Source organism: Phascolarctos cinereus, unplaced genomic scaffold (genome assembly GCF_003287225.1).
Source record: "Phascolarctos cinereus isolate Bilbo 61053 unplaced genomic scaffold, phaCin_HiC Scaffold_3;HRSCAF=262, whole genome shotgun sequence".
Taxonomy (NCBI): domain Eukaryota; kingdom Metazoa; phylum Chordata; class Mammalia; order Diprotodontia; family Phascolarctidae; genus Phascolarctos; species Phascolarctos cinereus.
The window spans coordinates 149,497,293-149,506,997 of record NW_027555736.1 but is presented as its reverse complement, the minus strand read 5'-3'; positions in this window follow the sequence as shown (position 1 = coordinate 149,506,997).

Sequence of the window (9,705 nt, the reverse complement as noted above, 5' to 3'; positions counted from 1 at the left end):
AGAGAAGATAGCTCCCCTAACACAGCACCCAAGTTTTGTCCATTTCCTTCACATGAACTAGGTCCTAAATTCAGTTGTTTTCATGCTGCTGGAGTACAATACTTTCAGCACTATTTTTAGCACCCTCAGGCAAATTTTAGTCCCACTACCCTCCTTATGACATGGATCTTCAATAACTGTAATGGGAAAAAGCTTGGGATTTGGAAGCAGAGGCTGTGTATTCAAATTCTGACTGTAAAATTTATGGAATACTCAGGCAATTCATCCAGTTTCCTCATCTATAAAATAAGAGGATTAGAATAGATGATACCTGAGGACCCTCTCCCCTCTAATTAACAAGCTACAGTATCCACCCAAGCAAAACCCATCAGCATGTTGAAGGGACTTGGGACTACACAATGTAAGAATGGAATGAAGGAACTGGAAAAGTTTCAAGAGGACTACAGGATACATGATACTTGAAAAACATCTTTTTGAAGAGCTGTCAGGTGGAAGAGGAATTCCAGAACTGGTCCCCAGAAGGCAGAATAAGGAACAACAACGGCTACAAATTACAGAGAAGTCAATTCAGGCTCAACATAAGGAAAATCTCTTAAAATTAGTTACTCAGAAGTAAAATACAGCATCTTATGGGGTAGTAGGCTTTTAATCTTCCCTGGAGGTGGGGTGTTTTTTTTTGGTTTGTTTGTTTTTGCTTTTTGGTGAGGTAATCAGGGTTAAGTGACTTGCTCAGGGTCACACAGCTAGTGTCACATCAAGCATCCTTTGGCCAAATTTGAACTCAGGTCCTCCTGACTCCAAAGCCAGAGCTCTATCCACTGTACCACCTAGCTGCCCTTCGTGTGAGGTTTTCAAGCAAACCACTAGTTGAGAATGTTGTAAAGGTGCCTTTACAGATAATCTGTTCAATATACAGTTATTCCTTCCCCACTGAGGAGTGAGGGGGTACAGCGCCCCCAAGATCTGGAAAATCTGCATAAAAAATTTTGGCCCTCCCTTCAAAGCAGAGAAGGCCTGAAATTTTTCTTTTTTCTTTTATGGGGTATTTATAGTATCTTATTGTAAAATTTGGGTTGATATTATGTAACGCTATACATATATTTTATGCATTTCTGAGTTTCTAAACTTTTTCTGTGCCATCTGCTGGACTTCACACGTCATCTGTGGCTTCCACAAAACCACTCAAAAATTCCCATTTAATTTCTTACGCCAACCTACGATATATTGAAAATTCGATGGGGAAAATTGCAATGTGGAGGGGATAACTGTGTGTTAAATCAGAAGGCCCCTGAGGTCCTGTCTAATTCTGAACCTAGGATATCTGTTTCCTAATGTTTACCACCAATAACAATTTATTCAATACTTTCAACAAACTTTCAAGATATGGCGCTGCAGAATGTGGGTAGCTGGGAGAAGAGGGGACTCAAAAATGTATGACGCTCACCACCCATACCTGTACTCATAGGGCTTAGGATCTAATGGGAAAAGCAGAGTTATCCAGAACATGACAATAAAATGAGGCTACGAAAAGATCAGAATTTACAAAGCAAATTCAAACGCATTCATGAAAGCGCTCATCTTGAGAAGCTATGATTTCAGAGCTGGCGTTCTTTTCGTTGCCGAAAATATGTTTAGAATTCCTTTCCTCTTTGTACTTAGTTCATGAACCATGAAGAAATTTTATCCCTTGTACTTTTTAAGTACATATTTGCTTTTTGTTTGTTTGTTTGTCATAGCCAGCCTCAAAGCATAAAGATTTATTGGCAAAGAAGATATTCAAGGGATAGAAGGGTAGCTAAGTGGCAAAGTGGATAGAGTGCCAAGCCTGGAGTCAGGAAGACTCATCTTCCTGAATTCAAATCCGTCCTCAGACACTTACTAGCTGTGTGACCCTGGGCAAGTCACTAGTTTGCCTCAGTTTCCTCATCTGTGAAATGAGCTGGAGAAGGAAATGACCAACCATTCCAGTATCATTGCCAAGAAGACCCCAGACAGGGTCACCAAGAGTTAGACATGACTGAAATGACTGAGCAACAACAACAACAACAAATGTGCCACAAATTCTGAAGGAAATTTCCTAAATCATTGACTATGAGAATGTTAAAGCTGGAAGAGTCCATTCATGGTAAAATGTTTTAATACCAGTTTCACTGGAATGATGTCACCCAGGGAGTCAGACTTGAATGAGAAACGTATTTTTCTTTTTTTTTTTCTTTTTAGGCAGTTGGGGTTAAGTGACTTGGTCAGGGTCACACAGCAAGAAGCAAGTTTTTAATAGGCACAAATGGGACACAGAGAATGAATCCATTCCAAAGAGGGGAGATACACAAAGAAACAAAGGCAGCAGACAGCAAAATGACAAGAGGGTATAACAAAATAGTACAGTTTTATTGGAGGATTGTGTATATAAAGGAAAGTATCATGTCACAAAGCAAAGCTAGAAAGATGGGCTGAAGCCAGATTGGGGAAGGCCTCAAATGTCAGGTTAAGGAATTTGTACTATTCAATGAACAGTACAAGCCACTGATTTTGAGCAGAGGATTGATTGTGATCAGACCTAAACATTGTGAAGACTATTTTGGAAGCTGTATGAAATTGAAGGAGGCAGAAACTAGAGGAAGGGAAACTGATCATAAACCTATTATAATAGTTTGGGTAAGAGGTAAGGAGGGTCTTGAGCTGGGGTCATGTCCACGAGAGAGTGAATTAGGGATAGAGCCAAAAATATGGTGGAAAAAGAATCAATAGAGCTTGGAAACTGATTGTTTAAGGAAATTCAATTCAATTTAATAAAAAATAATTTTTTTAGCACTTATTATATACAAAATACTTGGCTTGACATTAGATAGACAAAGATGAATAATGAAAAATAATCCGTCCCCTCAAGGAAGTTATATTATACCAGGAGAAACAATGTGTGAAAAGATAAGTAAATACAAGATCATGAGTTCAGCCACTTAGGGGTCATGTAAGTAGAGCAAGGGAAAGGAAAGAAAGAGTCAAGGAAATACTGATGTTTTGAAGCTAGAAGGTAGGAAGGATGGGAATGCCATTAAAGGAATAAACTGACGTGAGGAACAGGTTTTTGAAGTAAAGTGATGAGTTCAGTTCAGGTCCTAATGTATTTGAGGTACCAGAGAAATCCAGATGAGAATATGCAGCAGTCTATCGGAAGTGTGAAAGTAGAAATTTCGGGAAATATAAAAATTTGGGAATCGTGTGCATCATGGAGATATTTGAAATTATGTAAGTGTATAAGATTGCCAAGGAAGAGGGCATAAAAACAAAGGGCCAAAGACAGACCTTCGGGTGACATTTAGGCTTAGTAGTGGGAGGAAAGAAAAACCAGTGAAGCAGGGCACAGACAGAGTAGTCAGTGAACCAAGGAGCAAATGAACAATATGTGAAAGCTCTTTACAAAGCAATGAAGTACAACTCAAATGGAAAGTGCTCAAACTCCTGAATGATAGCTAGTACATATGTAACTGTAGAAGGAAAAAGGCATTCCTACTAGGGCCAACAACAGAGAATTATGAATGCTTATGTTGTGTCCAGGGCCAACGTATAGATCAGTCTGGTCAAAAGCTCATGTAAAGAAATAGGTGAAGATATGATTAGAGTCCGATTGTAGGGGGCCTAGAATGCCAAGGTGAATTTATTTACTTTATTTTGTAAGTGATGGAGAGGCATCAAAGGGTTTTAATTGGGAAGTGACACAGCTAAAACAGTCACGTTCCCTTTAGTAATATACAATCAATACTTGGTGAATGAATAAAGAACCGGGGTTTTGCCCACATGAGGCACTCAATCAATGCTTTTTTTCAGAATGCTGAGGTGTTTGCTAGTATGTTCTGATAACAATACTACAATCTTAGCTCTGCCCTCACCTTTTATGGCAGGGTAGGAACAAAACTAAAAATCCAAATTTCCAAAACTCCAGTTTTGTAATCTATGCTATCTTTTGAATTCAAGAACTCATCAGTCCCTCATAAACTTAGGTTTTGCTGAATTCAAAAGAAAATGTAAAAATCTGTGTCTAGGTCTCAGCTTGGAAATAGAACTTCTATATATGACTTCTAAATACAATTGAGTCAAATAATTATTTGACAGTTTGACACACCCTTATGTTGAAGTTGCTGTGAAAATTTGGAAACAACACTGGTAAAGGGTGCCACCATCCATAGTAAAGGTTGAGAGCTCTGCTGTAAGGGATCACATTGTTCAGCTGATCCTCGTGCCATCTGCCTGCGTGACGTGTGATGCTGTTACATTTCCTGGCCCAGCAGAAGATGCTTTAGTTCTCTCAGCCTCTCCATCTGGTCCACAGGGCTTCATTCCTCACTGTCACTCTCTAAAAGCCCCTAAGGAGCTTGGGGTACCTGTGGGCTCTGTATAGAAGCCCCAGTCTTGGGACCTTGCCAGGGAACCTTGAGTTTCTCTCAACCGCAACTGACTCACACTCAGCGCTAGCTGTTACAGCATGAGACTTTGGAGTGGCGCCCATCACAGGGATGGTACTACATCCAGACTCACTCTCACCATCTGTAGCCACTCCTTGCCAACCCAGAGCCAAACGGAATCAGCAGCTCCTCATTCTGCTTTCACCATCTGCTGCCTGCTCCATGTGCTGACCAGTCACATTCTGCGGGAGAGCTCTGAATGCCTATGTCTCAGTTCATTTTCCATCCTACAGAGTCTACTTTTCTAAAGAGAATACTCTTAGAGTCACCTCCCCAAACTGACTCGCTCATCTTCAGAGAAGAAGGTATCACCCTGAAGGGAGAATCTGAGCCTTCTTAAACCCAACTCCCGTTCAGCCCTTATGAGATCCCAGAGGAGCACACAGCTGAGTGGCCCAGATTTTCAGAATTAATGCTCAGCCAGACTAGATTATTTTTCCTCTATTCCTTGGTTACAGTTTTATAAACATGTGCCACCAGAGAGGTTAGGTGAGGGGATATGGAAAGATAAAGAATGTTAGACCTAAAAAGAACCTTAGAGATTATCTGACCCAATTCTGTTACTTTCCAAAGGAAGAAATTAAAGCCTAGAGAGATAGAATATGTACAATCAGTCAGTTTGTCCACAAGTATTTATTAAGCACTTATTATGGGCTCAGAACTATGCTAACTGCTGGAAATATAAAGACAAAAGATTCAGTCCATAACCTCAAGGAGCTCTCATTCTAGTGAAAGAGATATCACACACACACACACACACACACACACACACAAATCTACATACAAGTTTAAAGGGTGGTGTGTATTGTGTTTTGCCATGGTGGGTAATGTGTCTAGATGTGGCTCATGAGGAAGTATAAATAGATATCTCTAGAGCAAGGGTGGGGAACCTGTGGGCTCAAGGCCACATGTGGCCCTCTCAGTCCTCAAGTGGAGCCTTTGACAGAATCCAAACTTTACTCCTTTTATTAAGGGGATTTGTTCTGTGAAGTTTGGATTCAGTCAAAGGGCTGCACTTGAGGACCTGGAGGTCCACATGTGGCCTTGAGGGCACAAAGGGCACTTCTGCTCTAAAGTCTCCTCATAGAACTCTTCCCAAGGGAAACTTTGATTCTTGCCGGGAGGGGAAGCAGGAGATCAAGGTCAGAGGCTGACCACTCTGTTTTATTCAGATATGGGGTACTAGGCTAGAATTATATACACCACCCCCTCAAATATTCTTAGGCTAGGGGAAATAATTTTTAGTTTCAAGCTGAGCTCCTGATCACTATCCCTTAGTGGGGAAGGAGTTCCCCAAGCTATATATGTAAGACTTTACTTCCTTTCAACAAAATGCCTTTTACAAAGAACACATATAGCAAATAAACCCATTTATCCAAGTCAATAGCAGACAGAAATCAGAAAAGATATATAGATGAGAATATATACCAGACAAAACATAGAATGAATGAGCTCTCCCACTGAGAATGAGAGATCTCAGCTTAACCAAGAGAAAGAATCCCAGGTCTCATTTCCCCAAAGGGGATATTCCTCAGAATCTTTAATGTAGTAAGTTAGGATCTGAGACACAATGGAGATGCCATCTCTACATGTTGGCTTCTCCCTAGAGTCTTTCTCTCCTTTCAGGGGCCTGAAAAGAATCTGAAAGTCAGGAGACCAGGATCTCTCTTCTCCCAAGCTGTCAGCAATTCTGTCCCTCTCTCAGTAATGGAACATTAACCTTCACCAAAGAGGAAAGGTTATGCAAGATAGATATAGATATAGATAGATAGATAGATAGACAGATAGATTTAGATATAGCTATGGTGTAAAATGGAAGATAATCTCAGAGAAAAGACACTAGTGGGGATGGCGGGTGGCGGGAAGGAAGGCAGAAAAGGAAGAAAGGCCTCCCTCAGAAGGTGGCATTTGAGCTGAGTCTTAAAGTAATCCAGAGAGGGCAGGAGGCAGAGTTGAGGAGATGGAGCATTCCAGACATAGATGACAGACAGGGTAAAGGCATAAGGTAGAAATGTAGCAAGGGCCATCCCCCAACACATGGCATGGGAGTGTCATAGCGTGGCTCAAAGGGAGACAGAATAGATACCTCTAGTCTCTTCTCCTCCAGTCTTCTCCAAGGAAGGTCTTAATTCCTTCCAGAAGGGGAAGCAGGAGGTTGGCACCCATAGTTTGGCCACTCCGCTCTCCTTAAAGAGAGAAGGTACTGGGCTAGAATTATATCTCTGCTCCCTTAAATATTACTAGGCTAGGGGAAGTGGTTTTCAAGTTCAAGCCAGCTTCTGATTGATGTTTGATTATCGGGAGGGAAGCAATACCCCAAGTTTCATATTCAAGGCTTGACTCCCTTCCAACCAATTCCACAATAAACACACATAGCAATTAAGCAAAGAACCTCATTTATCCAACTCAATAATAAAACAGAAATCAAATAAGGTATTCATAGGAGAATATATGCCAGACAATACAGAGTGAAGGAGCTCTCCCAATTGGGAGCGAGGTAACTCAGCTCAATCAAGGGAGATTGCTAGATCTTACCCAAAGGGAAGTTCCTGAAAGTCTCTAGTGTAGTGACAGAAACTGCCAACTCCTTGCATGTCAGCTTCCCAGAGTCTTACTTTCCTTTCATCATTCTAAAGTGGGCTTAGCATCAACCATCTTCTCTCTCAAAGTTAGAAGCCAGAAATGCTCAAAGCAGCTGCAGAGCCCAAAGAGACTTTGGTTGGAAGGTTGGAAGACTTTAAGAGCTTGAAGAGAGGAAACCTTCTTTTCTGCTCTCACCAACTCTGCCCTGCCTCTCATGCAAGCAGCAGACACTAATCTACATCAATAAGGAGATGGTTCTATACCAATTACCTTTGGGATTCAGGTTATACAGGGATGGCATGTCATGTGGGAGTGTAAAAAGACTGGAAAGGTAGGAAGGGGATAGATTGTAAAGGGCTTTAAAAGCCAAACAGATTTTATATTTGATTCTGGAGGTGAGAGGGAACTACTGAATTATTAGAAGTGCCTAATTCACAAGGTGACCATAATACGTGTAAAAAAGCTCAATCTTCTGACAGAATTAATTGGTTCATTCTCCCAATTCTATGCTCCTCCTAGTCAAACAGGAAACCTCCCGATGAATGACATGATCTTCCCCAGAGGAACGGAGGGATGAGTACAATTTGTTCCAATGACCTGAAGCAGGCACTGTGGAGTTCACAGAGCTTGGTCAGACATCAAAGGCCCCAAGATCATCCACTGCATCCTGGGCCATCATCTGTTGTCCTGTCTTTTGAAAGCTATTGGACTTTGATGTGTCTGGAAGAGAGAGTGAGCCTGGTGACTTTGTGCAATTCTGCAATCTAATTCTTGAAGAGTTAAGACATCACCCCACAATGTCATTGTTCCTCTTCTAAAGCTGAGGACTAACAAAAACAACTGAGCTAATTTCCTTTCCCCACCAAGGAAAAATAAAGGAAATACCAGGCAGGTATAATCATGAAATTATAAGATTTTTTTTTAGGCAATTGGGGTTAAATGACTCACCCAGGGTCACACAGCTACTAAGAGTCAAGTGTTTGGTCTGAGGCCAGATTTGAACTCAGGTCTTCCTGACTTCAGGGCTGGTGCTCTATCCACTACACCACCTAGTTCCCAGAAATTATAAGTTTTAAAATTAGAAAGGATCTTAGAGATCTTGTAATCCAACTCCTTATTTTACAGGTGAGGAAACTGAGGCCCAGACAGGGGAAGCCATTTGCCCAAGGTTGTAAGTAGCAGAGCTAATATTCACTCTCATATCCACTGACCCCAGATGCAGTGTACTGGTACAGGGGTTGGTACCCCACTGTACCAAATGATGTTTCCAGAGCTTTAAAAAGATCATAACTCAAACTATTACACAGGTCACCTCTAAAGTTAATAAAAGAAGACCCCTTTCTTTTTACTATATGTAGATGCAATTTCCACTAGCACATTTCTGATGTTGGACAGCAATATTCCTGAGCTCTTCTAGATCTGAAAAAATAGAAAAACAGATTACTCAGACTTTAGCATAATGCTCTACCTTGACGACTCAACCCAATCATTGTCCATCTTTGTTACTTTAGCCTAAGAATAAGAAGCCCTAACCTCACCTCTAAAATGAGATTACCCAGCAGATGTACTCTGGTGACATGTCTAGGGGTGCCAGGTAAGCAGAGACCCCCAAGGTTAGCAGAAGCAAAGTAGGAAACAGCAGAAACTTTCTGTGGTTGGAAGTAAGCTCTACTGAAATGCTTTATTTTCATTCCTCAGCCAACCTGAACATTTTATGTTGATGTGCCTGTCACTGTTGCAGGCACCAAAGCCCAGGTGGCAATGCTGAAGGGGGAAGTGTGTTGGGAATACAGATAAAAGTGAGCATAAGATCTGAAGCAAGCCCTGAAGCTTCCCCTCTGTCTCCTCCTTCTCCCCCTCTGCCAGCCACCTAGTGCGATCTCATTGTTCCTCTACTTAAGCCTGGTTAGAAGATTCTAATGCACTAAACCCATTTATTCACCTGGAATAAGCTCCCTCATCTCAAAGCCTTTCACTAAAGACCTTTAGACTTACACAGGCTTTATTTCTGGCACTTTTCCTGAGACATCATTTACACTCTGACTTTTCTTATTGGCACCACCTCATGAATGATTAGGATGCTTTGACCTTGGTTCTGATTTAATTCTTGTGGACTTTAATATGTACCCAGGAACTACCACTGGCTCGAGTAAGCACAGTAATCTTAAGCCATCCAAAAGACAAAGGGGAACATGTGTAGCATCTGAAAAGCATTTTTTATTTCAGTTAAAAATACAAATATTAACTGCCTACTAGTGCAAGGCATTAATCTTAGTGCAGACAATACAAAAATAGATGTGATAGGCCCTGCTTCAAAATGCTTGCAGTCTAAGAGGGAGGAAAGAGATGTACACTAATAAATATAATATAAGGGAAACTGAGAACAATACAAAGGAGAGGTCCAGAAAGAGTAAAAGGGGAAATTTGGTGAGAGAAAAGGTGATCATTTTCACCTGGGAATTCAAGAAAGATTTAGTGAAGAGAACTGCATTAGAGCTGAGATTTGAAGGGAGAATACAGATGAATGGGAGTTCATTTCAAGTCTGTGGAATCAGTGGAAAGGAAAAGATTTAAGATCCAGAGGAACATATAAGAACATTTCCCAATAGATTAACAACCATATGAAAGAATGCTCTGAATCACCAATAATAAGAATAATGTA